Genomic DNA, 18,442 nt, shown 5'->3' on the forward strand with positions numbered 1-18,442 from the left:
AGTCTTGGTGTTACCCATAACCAGGCACAACTTCTTCCTTCAAATAAAGAAAATATGTGCAGTTTACATTATATGACATTCATATTTTACTGCTATGCCTTGTTATTTAAAAACAAAACCAAGTAAAACCAGAAAGCCCTGGACTGGTAAAAGTTTATCTATTTTATATAATTGGAAGCTGTCTCTTATTCCTGTATTTTAATTAAACTATTCCTTACACAGATGGTGAAACCAGAACCCAGTTTATGATGAATTATGGCCTCCCAGAGCTGAGTTACTGTGCAAGAGCAAACAGCCAGACACTGATTCCACTGCTGGGCAATCAATGCCATAAATTAACCTTTCTGCTCCTTGGTGTACTTATATTTATGACCATTTTATATACTCTGAAAAGCAAGTCGGGCACTTGCATATATGGCCCTGTTCCCCAGCAGAGGACTAATAGACAGGGCACAGGTACACACAGGGCTGATCAATGTGCCTTGCTCTACACAACAGTTAAAGCAGAGGAGTTAGCAAGAAAGCAGTTCAAGAAAAAATTTCTGTGACCTTGCAATTACTGGAACTTCATGTTCTTTTTCTCTGCTTTATTTTTAAACTATTAGCATAACTTTTCAGATGAGGTAATGTGAAAAGTAAACACTCATTTAGAAAAAAATTATTAAATATCTTAAAGTGTGCAGAGGGAACTAGATTTGAGTGACAGCTTTATAAGTGGTGCTGGCTAATTCCTGACAGCTCTCATTAGTTACTGATCCAGTACTATTGATACAGCCAGAACCACCAGCTGCAGACCAGGTTCCTGTGTGCTTAACAAGCACGGATCAAAAGGCTGTTCACACCCCCTAAGTCAGAACCTGTTTGGGTGCCAAATCATTTGTCACTTTAAACCCCTGTTTGTTTAGCAGGCTGCTTGGTGTCCAGGGGATAGGCAGGTGTCTTCCTCTGCTAATATTTGGTGACTGGTGAATATTGTGTCTCTGTGTCCTTTGCAGAAAAATTCCATGATCCTTCAAATCTTTTCACAAGTTTTGAAGGCAACCATCAAATTCAAAAGGCTGCTGCTGCTGTGAGTAGTAAACAGGTCTTCTCTCTGCTTTAGCCACTGGTTTTATCCATCCTGGCAAATCTGATAGCATATTTTTTCCTACCCAGCATGGAATTTAAAGTAAATAAAATCTATTTGGTGTTGGACTACAAAGTGCATAACACATTGCAGCAGTGGACACATTGAGAGGTAAAGCTAGTACAGTGATTAAGTCCTGTACAAATTTCACACAGAGGTCTTTTGTGGACGTACTGTTTTGTCTCATGTACAAAACTTAACCAGAGTGATGCTGCTGCACAAGCAGTGGTTATCCTCCATGTGGAATCCTGCCTCCTCCTTGCACAAGGAAAATGAAATCCATTAAGATGAAAGGAAGAACGTTGCTCTCCTCTAAGTTCTGCTTCTGCATCTTGCATGTTAAAGTCCCTCACCACTGCCTGTAGTTACCACCCACCTTTCTGCCTTGCTTCCCTGGGCCTTATCACTATCTTTTTATATTTTAGCCTTCCTTATATTTATTTGTTCCGTTATTGCACTAAAACCAAATCTTGCCAAGTGTTGTTGCATTGCAGTGATGGAGAATACAAGAAGAGGTCCTGAAAGATGATAAATACAGCAATAACATCTGTTATCTCTTGTTAACATGATTTAAAACAAAAATTGCAATAGGACAGTGTTTTTTAAATGTAAATGACTATAGCCAGGGAATTCCTGCTCCGGGTGATGTCTTTTCCTTCAGTGTCTCTCTCTTTCAAGCAAAATGCTCTGCACCTGTCTGTCAGTTCACCTCTGAAAGGAGTCTCTTCCTTAGCCCCTTTCCCAGTATGCAGGAGCATGCTAAGAGAGGGATTAAGCTTGGCCTTTCTCCTGTTAATCCAGCACTAAGGCAATAGCTATTTATATCGCCAGAACCTCCCACATTTTGTCTCCTGGACAGCTGGCACACCTTGAAACGCTGACTGCTGTTCCCATCATCCTCCCACTGGCAATGGCTGTGTTTGTGCTGGTGGCTGCTGCCATCTGCCAGCACACACCTGTACCTCCCACAGCAAAGAGAACCAAAATGGGGCAGGACTTGGGACAGACCAAAGCACTGACAGAAAAAGAGAAAGGAGAGATTTTCACAGGACAGTTGAGTTTGTTTCAGATCTACAGCATGGCTCCACTAGCCACAGGTGTAGTACAAGTAGAAGAGTTTCCTGGACTCTTGCTGATTTCTTGAAGTGCCTTTGCTCACATTCTGTCTCATTTTCTGCATCTGTTCATTGTTCCTTGTGTCAAGCAGGTGATCCTCCGGGCAGTTTGTAAGGCACAGCTGCAGCCTGGTCTGGAGGTGCAGCCACAGCAGTGCTCAGCTTAGCACATTACTCACCGTGGAAGGATGAAATCAGCTGCTCTGCCCATAAACACCACAGTCTGCCTGGGCTGCCTGGTGCTTTTTCTGACCCACTGAAAGCATCACGTGGCAATAAAGGTGTCTCAAGCTGCTGCATGTACCAGCTTTGGCATGCTCTTTAGGTTCCCATCAAAACATGAGCACTGTTTGCAGTTTTACTCGGTAGGTGACTCTCTGTTTCTGCCTGTGTCAGGCAGTGCTCATCGATGGCTTCTCTGGCCGGGCTGCAAGCCTGCCTGGGCCACTCTCCTGTCTCCTGCAGGAGGCAGCAGGCTCCGTATTTCAGAGTGTACTGTGCAAGCCTCAAAGAAGGACTGTTCTGTAATCCTTAGGCGTTTTTGTGTGTTCTGAAGCCATACAGATGTGATGTCAGATAAAATGCTCTATTCTATGGGATTGGAAAAATAATTCAAAACTCTGATGTCTTGTTTAAACAGCTAAAAGTAAAAGTCAGGCTAAATGAAATTGATGGATTAGGTGGGGACGAATTATTCATGCTGGTTTTTGGGTTTTTTGGTTTTGTTTCTTTTCTTCCCTGTGTTGTGGAGTATGATTACATTGTAGGTGAAAATGTAGGATCATAAAATTGCTTGGGTTGGAAGGAACCTTAAACATCATCTAGTTCCTGCCCTCCTGCCATGGGCAGGGACACCTTCCACTAGACCAGTACCCAAAGGGCCCTACAAGAAATTTTAGATGAGTTATTAGGAAGAAATTCTTTCCTATGGGGGTGATTGGACAGGGCTTTGAGCAATCCGGTTTCATGGGATGAGTACCTGCCCATGGCAGAGGGGCTGGAACAAGATGATCTTTAAGGTCTCTTCTGACTCAAACTGTTCCACGAGTCTATGAAATAACTGGCCAGCATTCATCCCTGGTGTTTAATGTCACAGTGGCCGCGTGTCTATGGATGCAATGGAGCTTGTGCTGCTTCTGTCTCGGCTGTATCTTCACCCAGCTAAGCTCATTAGCACACAGCCAGCTCACTCCCGACTCCTGCCCGCCCGGGGCTGCTGGGCGGGCAGCGGGCGCTGGGTGGCACCGCCGGGCCGGGAAAGCAGGATGGGCTCCGGGCCGGGCTCCGGGCCGGGAAAGCAGGATGGGCTCTGGGCCGGGAAAGCAGGCCGGGCCCCGGGCTGGGCTCCGGGCTGGCCGGGCTCCGGGCCGGGCCTGCCGCGCCCCCTGCCCCGGGCCAAGCCTGGGCCTCTGCGGCCAAAGCGGCCCAAGGGGATGGGGCCAGAACCATTGCCACCCCCAGCGGCATTCCCTCTGCTCCCTTAGCCTCTGAGAGGCGTCCCTGGCCAAGTTTACCTCTCTAAATCTTCCTGTGTTCGGTTTACAAGTGAAATGAGGAGCACTGCCCCTTTTACCTGGCCCAGGTAAATCTGCCCATTTTTGGTAATTTGTTTGTCTCAGCAACAAAGATGAAGCAGACTGCACTTTAACCTCACGTAAATCCTCAGAATAATTCAACCATCTTTTTCTTGTGTCCTCATGTTGATCTGGTTTAGTCCTGGGGATGACAATGATCACAGTTGTTCTTTATGTCCTCCCCAGTGAGGAAGGCTGAAGGAAACTGGAACGCTTCTGAGCCAGACAGCAGTGTGAAGCAGGCAGATGTCGGCCCAGACCGCAAGGACTGGCATTTTGTTATCAGATGGATAAACCTGGCTCCTGTCCCAAAGCTGTGGAGACACAGCAGCTCTGGATTGTTTTCCCCATTTGCCTCCTGCCTGAAACAAAGACTGTTTAACTCTCCTCACTTCTGTTCGTAAATAGTCTCAGCAGACGCTTCTTGTGGGTTTCTCTTTTGGAAATCTCACTCAGATGTTTCAGTCTTGCACTCTGTAGACTCCTAATTGTGATGCTCTCACAGTCTGAGACCAGCTCTCCATTTGAACCGCTTAGTTGTGTAGATCCTTGTGGGGCAGCAGCAGCGCCATGGGAATCTGGGTGCATGCAGTGGGGCAATCCACAGGCACAAGCCAGAGGTGACATTGCTACCCTCTGTTTGGCATTCCCCAAGAGGCTGCAGCAACTAAATCCCAATTTGCTCAAGTGTATAATGACCTGGGCTAGATTAAATCATGTTCCTCTAGTGGGCAATGGTGAGCATCTGAAGGCAGGAGTCTTGATGGGAGCTGGAAGAAGGTGGTGGGGAACTGTAGGTAAGGAATAGGAGCACCTGGTTGCCACTGCCCAGCACCCAGAGCTGCCTGGGGCAGTGCAATTTCATTGCATTTTACACTGCACAGGTTAAAAAAGGTGCAAAGAGGAGGAATGAGACATTTCTGAGTTTTGTTCATTTAATTATCAGAACTCCTGATTTCCACTAGAGGAACTATGTCATAGTGGAATGGGCATGGGCACCATTCTGGCTTTGCAGGTCTATCACAGAAAGAAAGACCACAGCAGCTCCAAAAATTTGGTTTTCTTATAGAAAAAGGACTTAGTATGGCCTAAATTAAAAAAAAAAATTTTTTTTTTTAAATTTTTGTGGTAGTTTACAGTTTTAATTGAATTCCTTCCAAGCATTTTGGTAGAAGAGGGAAAGCCAGGGAAAATGTTGCTGAAATAGAATGCTTCATGCAGTGGAAAATTCTGATTTAATTTCTGAAAACATGAAAGACTGCAGTCAAAACAGGAGCTGTCATGCTGCTGAAAAGTCATATTTTACATTTGCAGCTGTCATTCTTGTCTGAAGGCTGAGATCCTGAGGGGACCCCTCAGCTTCCTTTCCCTGGGAGGTGCTGGCCTTGCTATTTGCAGAGACAGGATGATCCTGTCCTCTAGGAAAGCTGGAGGATACAGAGAGCAAAGTGCAGCTCTAGTCTACAGACCCTGTGACTTTCATTTTACAGGTATTTACATAGCTTTTGTACTATCTCAAGGGTCAGTTTCATTTTCTATCCAACTCCACAGTTTCAGAAAGCCCTGTTTACATTCAGAAGCAGTTTCAGCATTAGCAGTGCCTGTTAACAGTTAATGAGTTAATGAGATTCACTCCAGGACTGGTGCACAAACAACCATGTGCCTGCTGCTTTGTCCTCTCTTCTGCACAATGATAAATATGAGAGGAGAGACCCCACAAAGCAGTTTTGAGTGAGGACACTCCAAGTAAGGAGAGAGGGCCAGGAGAAGGACAGAGGCAGCCAGGCAATGTGGGAAGCATGCAGTCACTTTTAAGTCTTGTTTTTCAAGTCCTAATTAAGTTGATCACATAAGATGTGTTGCTCTCCCTGGTAAATGAAATCTTGCAGAGCACTGTGGCACTGCTTGTCCCTTCCCAACAAATCACGCTGCCCCTCAGCTGACTGAACTGGACAGCCTTACTGGGGTCATGTTTCATATGCACAAACTGTTCTTCAATCATTTGTCTCAACACATCAGCAACAGGAGCACCTGCCTTCCTCAGGTCTTTAAACACATTCTTATTTTCTTCTTTATTTTACTGTACAACTTAATTTGGAGCTAGTGATCTCCTGACTTGGTCCTGGTTGGTTGTACAGGGGATGTCTTTTAAAGGTTTCTAAGCTGTGAACTGAGCTTTGATAATTCCTAGTTATCAAATAATATCAGCTTCCAAATACGATTGAACTGAGCCTTTGACACCAAAGGAAAATCCATGTCCTTCTCCAAATGAGCACAGGTGATGTGGTTTCAGTGATTTTGTTTGGGGTTTTCTTTATATCGGTACAAACCATAGCAGTACAGGTTCATTCTGGTCATTGGCCATACAGCAGCACTATATGTAGTAACTATGGCATCATAAAATCATTCAAAAATCTGAAGTGTGGAACTTCACAGAATCTGGGGGTACTGAGTTGGGTTGAGGGAAGTGATTCTCCCTCTCTGCTCCATTCTCTTGAGACCCTACCTGGAGTACTGCAATCAGCTCTGGGCCCCCAGCACCAGAAGGACATAGACCTGTTGGAGCAAGTCCAGAGGAGGGACATAAAGCTGATCAAGAAGGCTGGAGCACCTCTCCTATGAAGACAGGCTGAGAGAGTTCAGGCCGAGCATTTTTCAGACTGGAGAAGCCAAGAATCTGGGGAGACCTTATACCTTCCAGTACCTAAAGGAGCTCAAGAAAGATGGAGAGGAGCTTTTTACAAGGGCTTGTAGGGATAGGACGATGGCTTTAAACTGAAAGAGGTCAGGATTAGATTAGACATAGAGCAGAAATTAAACCCTATGAGGCTGGTGAGGCTGTGAAACAGGTTTTGCAGAGAAGCTGTGGATGCCCCATCTCTGGAAGTGTTCAAGGCCAGGTTGGATGGGACTTTGAGCAAGCTGGTGGAAGGAAGTGGAAGGTGTCCTTGCCTATGGCACAGGGAGTTAAAACTAGATAATATTTAAGGTCCCTTCCAACTCATTTCATTTCATTCTATGAATTAACTTCTACATCACACTTTTTTGAAAGAAGCAATTGCTATTAATTTGGACTGACTGGATGTGGGGCTGTGGTACAATTGGAGAAAAGGTGTTACTTTCATCCTCTGTGTGATCAGAAGAAATTTCATTCCATATCATTCAGTGCAGCGCAGTGAGCAGCCCAGGTTCGCCCAGCCCACTATCCCAGCCTTTGGATGAAGAGCCATCTTTACCACACCTCTGCTGGACAGCATGGGGGGACCAGAGACAAGCCTTCACAACAAGTGCCTGTCCAGGCCCCTGTCATCAGACTGAGAGGCCAAATGACATCTCATGGCAGTGCCTGGGCAAAAGCAAGGTGGAAGCAGTCACAAGCCCTGCTTCTGCAGCTACCCAGGGAGCAGCTCAGGATTCATGAAGTGAGAGCGGAGCAGGATCTGCAGTGGTGGGACATCTTGGAGAGCATGTGTGAATCTGCACTCTGCTCTGGACACAGATCCACGCCTGCCAGCCAAGGCACCAGTGTAAGCTCTTACCACCGCTTGCCTACCTGTCCTAAAAGTTGGCATCCTTGGCAGCAGTACCACTCTTTGTTGAGTTTGGCAATAAGCATGGAGCACTCAGCTGCTGTCCCACAGGGCTTTTACTAGCTGGGGATAATTTTTTGTGACTCAAGGAGGGCTGGTCTTGACAAGTGGTTTGATGCCAGAGTTATTAAAGCTGATGCTACCTTTGGACTGAGACAAAAGACAAGGAGTTTGATGCTAGATCTGAAAGAACTCTGCTGCCTGCAATGAGTGCCTCCAGCTTCATCTGCTGGTGAGTCACTTAGGAGTGTCTAATTCCATGACTCTTAGGAAACAAAACTTCACCAAACAGCTCTTCAGTTTAGAGTGGTGTGAGGGAGAACTCAAGGGCTTGGTTCCCTGCAGCCTGGTGCAAAGCAGTGTCAGACGCTTCCTTTCCAGTTTGGTCGGGTTTTCTAGCAAGCTTGCCCTAGTGCAGAGATTTGGCAGCTTGCAGAAAAACTGAATAGAGCATGCTGTTATGCTCCTGAAATCCTGGGTGAGGTATTCACCAGGCATAAGCCAGTAGAGCCCCTGTGTTTCATAGGGAGTGAATAATTCCTCATACATAGTGATGGATGCTGTGATAACATAACGCAGCGTGTGTTACTGGCTACTACCAAAGTACTGTCATGAGATCAGTAATTCTGGGCTTGCATCTTTCCCTTTCCAACGCAGCGTGTGTTACTGGCTGTGTTACAGTACCAAAGTACTGTCATGAGATCAGTAATTCTGGGCTTGCATCTTTCCCTTTCTTGTTCCTCCCTTGCTATTCACATCTTCTCCCCCTGGAGAGCCTCTGGTCCTGCTGCCCTCCTCTGTCTTCCCCCTCTGAGCTGAGGAGCCCCCCATAGTAAATGTTATCAAGCAGGGAGTGTAGGAAGGAGGATGGGCAAAAGAGAATTGCACCCCACTCTCCTTTTGTGGATTCTGGTGCTCTTGGAGATACTGGCTTGTGTCAGCCTTTGAATAATGGACGGGGAAGGGCACTGTGTTCACTGAGGGAGAGGGATGAGGGCCAGTTTCAGCACAGCCTTGTTCAACTCCAGGTTCGAGGAAGTTTCAAGGTAATAATGTAAATCCAATGGGCAAAGTGAGCTAGTGAGGAGATAGTGTGGGGAAACAAAGAGGCCAAAAACCTCTGAACCCCACTGGCCTCAGCCTGAAAAGATTCTGGAGTACCATGATGTGGTATTCACACTGTGCGTGATTCCAGTAACACCTTCTTTTTCCCGGAGAAGAAGGAATTAAAATGAGGGGTCCTGCACTGATTTCAAAGTGGATGCCCTGAATCAGAGTGCACCAAAATGTACATTAGTCCCACTGATTCTCATCATGATCAGCATAATGCCAATGTTTTCTATTACCAGTGTGTTTCCATTCTGCAGCAATTAAATCTACTTTTACCAAGTTGGATATATAGAGAAAAGAAATTAAAAGACCATTAGAATTAGAACTAGTTAAGAAAATCAGTTAGCCTAATGCTGATGTTCTCAATTTTAAAAGCAGCAGTACATTCATCTAAAATAGTGCCGTGTGGATGCTTTCCACTTTTTCTCACCACATTGTATTATTCCATCACTACCCACTGGTAACTTGTTTTGTGCCTTCTTTGTAGCATCTTGCACAGAGTCTGGTCTCCAACACCAAATGGTAACATTCTGGATTCATCTGTCTGTGTCACTAAGTGTACAATATGATTTTTTTCAGAAGTAAATTCTAGTGATGAATAGGAGAGGAATACTCTTCAGGAAACCATTAATTTCTCTAAGTACCCTCCTAACCTACAAGACTGGAGTTACAGTTTTGCTCTCCTCAGCCTGTGCCTTTACCATACTTATTGTCATGGGGCTGTGCTGCCCCTTGCAGGCACATGCTGTAGCCCAGAATGCAGGAAGAGTGAATCACAGTAAGTGAAGGGTCTCTTTATGTACACTATTAACTAGTCCTGGCTAGTTAACTGGGACTATTTATTGTTATTAGCATATTTTACCTTTAAGATTTCTTACTATGAAATGCATGTACACACAGACAAGGTCCATAATCTGAGATTTGAGACCATAAAGCTAAACTGATTTCCTCCTTCCTCTTTATTTTTGCTAGGCAAAATAATTGGTCTTGTCCCAATAGGGCCAGGATTTCAAGTGAAGATTGAGAGACCCAATGCAAGGTTCAGAGTAAGACCCAAAGGAGTAACATCTTGGGAACTGTCTGGATGCAATTCTTTGCCCTTTCCTCTGACCAAGCACATCTCCATGTCTCTGTTATCTCTCTGTTAAGACAGGATTATTCTGCTAAACCCCTTTAATACAGGGCTTTGGAAAAGGCTGGAGAAAACTCTTGAAATACTGATGGAAAAACCATGGTATTTCTCACTTTCTAGAAATGTCCATATATAGCTAAACTTAGGCAGTCTCCAAGTGGATTTATTTATTCTAGCAGATTGCATGCTCTATGGCTTTCTCTAACACTACTCTGCTCCCCAGGTTTACATTCACAGAGGCTGAATCCTGAAAAATCAGTTTTGAAGAGCATGTTGTGACACATCTCAGCCAAAAAGTACAAGTGTCCCTGTCCTGGTTTTATGGCCTGTCTGCTCTCAGATCACCTAAAAGGAGCTGAATCCACCAGTACTGTTAGTGTTGCAGACTGGCAGCAAGATGAGACTCGTAATGGGCTTAGTGCAATGTGTACACAACACATGCACAGTGCATGTGCTGCTGGTGATATGTAGCTCTTTTTAGCACATTTCCCCCGGCATTTCTGTTGCTTAATGTATCAATTAATTTTCAGAGAAAGAGCAAGAAATATTGCTCTTTGTGAGTAAATCGAAGCATGGCATTATGTCACCTTTTCCCAGTCTCTTTGTAGCTTTGCTGGTAGAGCAGAGAGACAGTTTGGAGCCCCTTGTTCTTGCTGTTTGTACTCCTGCTGTCATCAGCAATGCTGCTAATCTGAGGGTTACTGCAGCTGCCAGAGTGCTTTGGTGGGCAGGGCAATTCCCTGGAGGTTTAGCTGAAACTGGGGTGTGTGTAGTCCTCATGAAGGAGTGCCACAGACATGTCATACTCAAAGTTTGTTGCTTACCTGCCTCATATTCAGGCTTGATGAACACCCCACATCCTTGCCAGGGCTGCTTATGGTGGGGTGTCTGACAGCAGCCTGAGTTTCTCCTGATTCTGCCCCAGCACAAAAGCCCTGTGTGAATTTCTGCCCCCCGCAGAGAGTTGAGGATTGCCAAGTTCCCAGAAAAGGCCATTCTTCCCATGCTGACAGAGCAGGGCTTCAGCCCTGTACAGATCCCTTTGGGAGAGCTTCTCTTGCTTCTGGCAGCTAGCCAATGACACTTCTGCTTTTGTCCCTGTCTCCATTTCCTCCCTGTGACTCTGGCTGGCCTCATGCAACCTGCTCACCTGCTGCCATAATGACCTTTCTCCTGGGTGGTGTGTAGCTCCAGCTCTTTGGTTTTTCAACAAGATGCTGCCCTTCTTGTGGAATGGGAAAAGTCACTCATCAGCCCCTGGATGAAGAGAGCAGCAAGCTGACCCACTCTTGTGCCTCTCATTTGTGAGTGACTGCTGGCTCTGGCAGCTTCCAGGTACCAAATGGATTTCTCAGTGACTCCAAGAGTCTTTGCAAATTTGCCAATCCTGCCCTGGGGCTGGGCAGGGATGAGCATAGGCTGGGCTGCTCCACGAACACCAGGGCTCTGCACAGGGTGGTGCAGCTCTGTCCTTTTGGCAAGACCAGCTCCTTCTCTCACTGTCAATACCAAAATGAACCTCAAGCAGCTCTGGCATCAGCACTCAGCCATTGCTGAGCAGAAAGGTCAGTGATGAGATTAGTGGCACCCAGACAAAGCTGGGCACCTCTGGAGCCTTACTGGGATCTGGTCTGGAGTATTGATCAGACCCAGGGTGACAATATGAGGAGATGGGCTTTTCGGGGCTGCTTTCTTTCCCAGCGAGCACATTGTTTCTCAATTTATCCCAATTGAAATAATAAATAAGGATGATTGATTGAACCAAAAATATCATGAGTATTCTTTTAATCATAGAAATCAGCCTCAGTAGCAACATTTTGTAAACACATGTTCAAAATAGGCTTCAGTCACCATGTTTGTGTATCACCGTGGCCTGGATTGCACTTGGCCTCTGTCCAGGAACCCAGTTGATATCCATGAGATTCCAACAGGGATGGTGTCCAGACTGTGCAGTGGCCACTGACACCGCTCGTTTGACAAAAGGGGTTCTTTTTCTTCCCTGTTCAAATGAGGGAGATATATGTTATATTTATGGTTAGCAATAGCTGGAGAACTGTTCCCCTCTTCAGCTGTTACATGTGAGTCTAATGAATTTTTGCAAGAAGATGAAATTCAGCACCACTAAGCGTTGGATTTTTAGGTGGTGTGACTCGACCTAAATACCACCTTATAAACCATAAATAACCTGCTTAATAACATTACAATTTTTGTGGTATCATGTTCCCATGGCTTGGCTTCAGGGTCATGCTATTTTTGTGGTCATGGTATTTTTGTGGTCATCTGACAGGATGACTTAATTCTTTGTCAAGATCAGGTTTGTAGGTGAGTCTTGTGTTTCCTGATGGTTCCCAAACATTCCAAATAATCAGTAAAGGACAGAGAGAGATTAAACACAAAGTGGATAGAGGTGCCACCTACCATCTATCACATGTACATGATGGTTCTTTCATGGCATGGTAGGAGCCAAATCATACTGATGTACAGATTTCTTCCTGCAGGACTCTCATGGACCTCTCAGGAAGAGACTGCACTTTACAAATTTAAAGAAGGACCAGGACCTCTACATAACAACCTAATCTCACTTTTGGGGAGTGCATCTAGTAGTGGGAAGCGATTCAAGATGACTGATTAGGAGCACTTGTATCTCAGCTCTCAGTTTGCTCTGCTCTACTGCATCTGAAGGTCATCTCAGAACAGTGAAGAACTCCAAAAATGGAAATTGGGAATGATTTGTGCTTGCAAGTTTTTAAATGTGGGAGTTCACATTTTCAGGTGCAACTGCAGGTTTCCCTGCTACTTTGAAGAGGCTTGAAATAGACTCCTGGGGAAAAAAATCCACATTGTTTTCTTTCCCACCCCCACCTCAACAGGGGGAATTCTGCTTAACCTGCTGAGTCCAAAGCATGAGCTAGATTGAGAGGTGAGAAAATTATGTAAAGTTCCTGTGCTTGTGAAAGTCTGATAAAAGGAAACAACCCTGATCTCTTCATAGAATGTGAAAGGTAAGAAAACAAGGCAGGTGAAGTGATTTCATGTTAAAGTTTTGTCAGGGAAATGAGTGGGACTTCATACCTTTCCTACTGAGGGATTTCAGCTTCTAATCTCAGGGAACTTAATCTCTGTAAACATGGTGATAAGGACAGAAGGGAGGAAAACTCTCTCCCAAGTAAAATGTTGCTCCGGCAATAGAGAATTAATACAGTGGGACTCAATAGTGATCCAACAAGGAAATCAATCCATTGTGAGACTTCACACTAATGAGTGAAATGGGTTTTTAAGAAGAATTGTTTGGTTTGGATTGTAGCTTGGTTTTTGTAGGTTGGGTTTTTTTGTTGTTTTGGGTTTTTTTAATGTCTGCATGGGTACTTCGTGTCCTTTAAATAGGCCACACCTTCAAACAGACTTGACCTGACAGTGAAAGCAAGACAGTGACTTTTCTTAGCTCAGGGTCTAAATGTTGCCAAGAGATGAACTATTTATAAGCTTAACACCTGACTAGGTGCTAAATAACTCTGGCTGATAAAGCTTTTGGTGCAAAATTATCACTCCAGATTAAGACTGGACTGGACACCCAAAGACCTGGAATGCTAGAAATGATTCAGGTAGGATTTAAGATGCATTTTAAAAGGTGTATTTAATGTATCTTCTCTAAGATTGTATAATTCAGCAAGATTATGGAGTTTAATAATGACGGATAGGTCTTTTACCTGTATGTAAACAACACAACAGGGAATTTATTTGAAAGAAAATCACCTAAGTGTTTAAATACAGCATTAAACCACAAATGGATTTATCTACATCCAAGTAGCCTTCTGCAAGCTGGATCTGTGTTTAACTGACTCCACTGGATGGTGGCCCTCTCATTCTTACATAAATATTCCCCTGACCCCAGTATATTTGTTATAAAAGGAAGAGAAAAAAAATATATTAAAGCTTGTTGGACTGATTTGCTTGCTTGGAGAAGCTGACAGAGCATAGTTGACCTTAGATGTGGTGGGGAGGGGCCAGGGAACAGGACTGTTTTCATTTTATAGTGTAATAAAAGTTTAAACATATCACAACCCTCTTGCGTGGGGCTACAGAGGTCACAACCAATTTACTGAAAAACACTGAGCAATAAAACAGTCTGGAGCCTCTTCTACTGCAGCTCTAATCCCCTAATAAAGAAGTGGAAATAATCAGACTGTGTCATTCACAAAAGGGCAGAAGTAGAATTTCAGGGCTGTCTCCCATCCACAGTTCTCCCATGCAAGCATGTGCTGCAGAGCCATTTTAGGGCAAGATTCACAGTCACCTGGAGCAAGGGAATCCAAGCATAGTCAAAACCCAAGTCCTGGGGCCTGCAGATGTGCCTGTATGGTCTGAGAAAAGTGCTGAGCAAGGCCATATATAGGTTGCAATTTGTCCAGGCAGTTTTCTTCAGGTTGGCCTCACCTGAGTGTTGCATCGTTGTGTAGAGCCAGGAGAAAAAGAACTAACAGCCAACAATGGAAATGGGAGGTCAGAAGGAATGGAAACAGCCAACAATGGAAAGGGGGTCAGAAGGCTCAGGATGCTTATAGTCACTTTGAGTCCAGCCTGTGCTTGCAGGGATAATGTGGTGTAGCCATCCAAGCACCACTGGCCACTTCTGCAGGCTCAGCAGACCTGTGGTAAATGGCTGGAGTTGCAGCTCTAAGAGCTCCCTGTGCAAGAGGCATGCTTTAGAGCCCACCTTCAAAAGCAAACTCAGCAAGGCAGAAATGAACCAGACACTTTGTGAATCCTTTCAGCAACTTCATGTTATCTTGGTCCAACCCAGTTCCTGAGCACACACCATCAATTAATTGTGATGCTGCTGAGCTGCACTATGCAGTCCTGCCTTTCTTCCCAAGCACAGGTGTATTGGTAAGCTGAAGAATTCTGCCCCTCGTGCTGGTGTCAGCTGGAGGAGTTTGTGCTCCTAGTTCCCAGCCATGAGGCAATGAGATCCCAGGGTCAAACTGGGCTGCTGCTGTCACTGAAGGGATTTGTCTCTCTCACCGTGTACCTGGCCCTGGCCGTGCTGACCAGGCACAGAGGCTCAGCCCATGGAATGGGTCTGAGTGGCTCCCTGCTGTTCCTGCCATCAGCTGCCAGGTGCACCCAGCACAGCCCTGCACAGCTGATTGCTGGTAACCAGACCCAGCTCAGCAGCAAACCCGGCACTGCCCGTTGCTGTTATTACAGTAAAGGAGACAGCAGGTGCCGTGGAGTAACACTATCAGGCAATTTGTCACTGTTTTTCAGCAGGAAATCCTTCATATACTTTGTATCTAGCAATTTTCCTCTCTAGCTGTTGCAGCCTGCAAAGAAAATGGAGAAACTCACAAGACAATTCTAGAAGAGTTAGTTCAAACAGTAAGAATGAAAAGTGTTGTTATAGGGACCTTTTGTTGTCAAAGGAGCTTTTAATCATGTTATGCCTCATGAAGAGAATTTCTATGATGTTGAAGGAGTATATAAAACAACTATCCTTTGAGGGGGAAATCCAGCAGTTCTGACAGTTCAGTCTCGTGAAAAATAAAAATAATTTTAATTACCATAATACTTAATATTAGCAAGCATTAATGTCCTGTGGTACTAGACATTTATGAGCTCTACTCCCGAATGCTGCATGCAGTGTGCCCAAAAGGCTGCCTCAGACCACACAGGTGCAGTAGGGAGATCTGAGCAGAGCAGGGGAGCAGAGAGCCTGGCTGGAACAACGGGAACTTGGCTGGCTCACCGCTACTGAGAAAATATTCCAGAGTGGATACCAGTGCTTTCTATAAATAAAGCAAGGGCATAACATCAGGGAGAGTGGAGAGCCAGCTGAGCTAAAGGATAGAGTTGGCAGCAAAAGAAATAAAGGACCAGGAGACAATTAAAAAGAACCTTGTAATCAGTGGAAAGAGGTTTTGAACAATATATTACTGAGTGTAACAGGAGCTGGGGCTAGAGCCATGTTGGACACCATCCCTTTGCATCCTGTCCTTGCAAGTTACAGCCTCTTGAAAGCCCTCTGATGCTGGGTGTACCTAAATCACTTAGCACCCTCCCACAGGCATCAGGAGCCTCTGGGCAGCTGCAGGCCCTGTGTCACCACGTGCCCAGCACTGCTCAGGAGGAGCAGCTTCAATGAGCCCCATCAAATGTGGCTGATCACCAGCTGATATCCTGGGGGTTAAACCTGGAGGGCTTCTCATCATGGTCAAGAACCACTGTATTCAAATAATGACTAGAGGAGGGGGAGAGAATGTTCCATCACCCACATTTTTTAGGCAGCTGCTTTGTTGATAAGTAGACTAGATAACAGAGGTTAATCCCTGCTGACTGCAGAAGGAACCTGAGCTCCCAAATCTCAAACCCCATTTTGTTTTAAATTAGCATTTGTCTTGTCCAGTTCAGCTGTTCTTGAAGTCTCTTATTGTGTTTTGCCCAAATTTCCATGCTCCTTTTTGATGGGTCTCATTATATTCTGAATGAGGATTGTGCATAATGTTTATTTACAGCAGGGGACAAGACCTAAAGATGCAATGAGTCCCTTTTGGTACCTTGCTCCTATTACCAATACTGCAACATTGTGCTGATTTATTTTACTGACAGAATAGATGAAACAACAGACATGCAGGAGGTCAGATGAGACTGTCAGAGGCAGCCCTGTGTTACACTCTGATATTGTGGCAGAGTGAGCTTAGCCCTACCTGATTCTCAATTTTCAAGCTCTGGTACCAGTTTATTTTTCTCTCCCTCTGTCATTTCATTCAATTCTGTTTCTGCTCAGAAGTTTGTGCTGCCTCATTTCCTTTTCCCACTGTTAGTCTTTAAAAAACTTATGAAAATAAAAGCTTGCTTCTGGCACAAGAGAAATGAAATGCTGCATTTAATAGGTGAATGAGGCATCATCTTTTCTTTTAATTGTATTCCTAGTTACTGACTTTCTGTTGAGACATCCTTGTTTAATTCTTTGGCCAAGTCATAAGTTCAGTGATGCTAATGCAAATTAAAAGAGAATCAATTGCATTTGTTGGTGTTATAATCAGGTTAGCTAGAAGAGAAGAGGGCAGGATGCATCTACTTCTCTATAGTACATTTGTCCTGGGCATACTCAATGCAGTGATGGCTTGAAAAGTTCTTAAAACAATTTTGAATTAATAACAGGGAAGTTTAATATTCTGATTTTTGTATAGATTGATTGATTTCAGAAGCAATTACAGGACTTGGAAAATTTTATGAAGCAAGATCATTTCAGTATTTTTTGTTATTTCAACAAAATATCTTATATCTTTTAGGTTCAATATTAAGTTTAATGGAAATGCAACATGAAATTTGATGTATTTTATTATATTTTGTTTTTAAATAAAGATTACACTGCATGTTTGGAAACAGATCAAGAATTTGCTTCTGGACTCAGACTTTGCATGAAAAATCCCAGCTTGCAGTGGTAAGATTTTTTTCCTAATACAGATTAGCTTAGATGGTCAGAATATGGTGCTAAACAATGGCAAGGTTTTGGATTCTATATAGGCCATTCACTTAAGAGTTGGACTTGATGACCCTTGTGGGTCTTTTCCAACTCAGAATATTCTGTGATTCTCGATTCTGTCATCCTGATAATAGCAATGGTATGTGGTGCATTGTCAAGGCATACAACCACACAGCTCTGCCTGGTACTGCATGATAGCAAAGATGAGGAAGGGTTGTGTTGAAACACAGAAAAGAATCTCCTATTGCTCTGGCATCAGCAGTTGCAATGCCAAAGGGGGGTTCTGGTCTGAATGTTCACAGAGATGACTCAACTTTGAGAGGTTCTGCATATAATATGAATGGGTGTTTTTATAAAAATATATTTCCATATGGGCAGGGCTCCTTATGAGGACAAAGTGGGCTAAATAGAGAGAATATAAAACACACCTGTCCAGCTTCCTGACAAGTTGGTGCAAAGATTATACTTTAGGATTGCACACAGAGGCCAGGCAGCAAATACTTGACATCATATTGCACAATAGAGAAAGGTGAGATTTCCAACTTTTCATAGTTATAAAGTTTGGCTGTCTGGAGTGTTTTATTACTGGGGATGAGTGTCTTTGAAGGCAAACTGCAAGACAATGGTCTTGAAATATGCAAAACTAATGGGCATGTCTGGTATTTTGCTGATTCTTTTGGAGAGATAGTCTATTGGAAAGAACTGCTGCCAGCACATGTGGGAAGGACTGTGCCTCTTGAACCTTTTGCAGTATTTTGAGAAGGCTGATGGACAAGTCAGCTCGGTGTAAGCAGCAAGGAAGTAGATTTGTGCAGCAACTTTGAGCAGATCAATGCGGGTTTGCCACAGCTCTGTGCTGTGTAAACAGATACCACAGGGGTGGGCATGCTGTGGCTGAGGGATGGATTAGATGGACTCAATACATGAGCAGCAGCTGCACATACTCAGTTTCCCAGGTCTGCCAAAGCTTCTCTGGAGCTGAGTTAACCAGTTGTGCACATATGTGTCCTATTATGCATGATGTTACTCTATCTTTTCATTTTTTATTGACTCCATATTATTTTCTATAAATTCTGATTTTGCAATGATGATCACCTCACTGTCTTCTACAATCTCCCTTCCCCACATTGCAAAACAGATTTAACTTCAGTCAGTGTGTACTGACATCATTCCAGTTTGCTTTTCTGCTCTGGGATGCCACCCATAAATGTACAACACTATGTACACAGATAGAGGTCTTTGTGTGTACAGGAAAGGTACTACTCAATCATTCTGCTGAGCAGAAAGGGGCTGCAGGGAGCCACATTCC

The 18,442-nt window shown here is 44.3% G+C and overlaps 1 protein-coding gene across 3 annotated transcripts in view; it reads left to right on the forward strand.

The window, feature by feature from the left end:
- The first annotated feature begins 12,626 nt into the window (after positions 1 to 12,626).
- Positions 12,627 to 18,442, forward strand: part of ASB2 (ankyrin repeat and SOCS box containing 2) — a 46,191-nt gene continuing 40,375 nt past the window's right edge. Inside the window, exon 1 of one of the 3 annotated variants that reach the window (XM_039712895.1) lies at positions 12,627 to 12,649. The gene's annotated coding sequence lies outside the window, so the exon portion shown is untranslated. Of the gene's footprint in view, positions 12,650 to 13,172; positions 13,250 to 17,075; positions 17,092 to 18,442 lie in introns of those variants that run through there. The other 2 variants (XM_039712894.1, XM_039712892.1) reach the window with 2 other exon arrangements.

This window comes from Passer montanus, unplaced genomic scaffold (assembly GCF_014805655.1).
Source record: "Passer montanus isolate IOZ18808 unplaced genomic scaffold, ASM1480565v1 scaffold27, whole genome shotgun sequence".
NCBI classification, from domain to species: domain Eukaryota; kingdom Metazoa; phylum Chordata; class Aves; order Passeriformes; family Passeridae; genus Passer; species Passer montanus.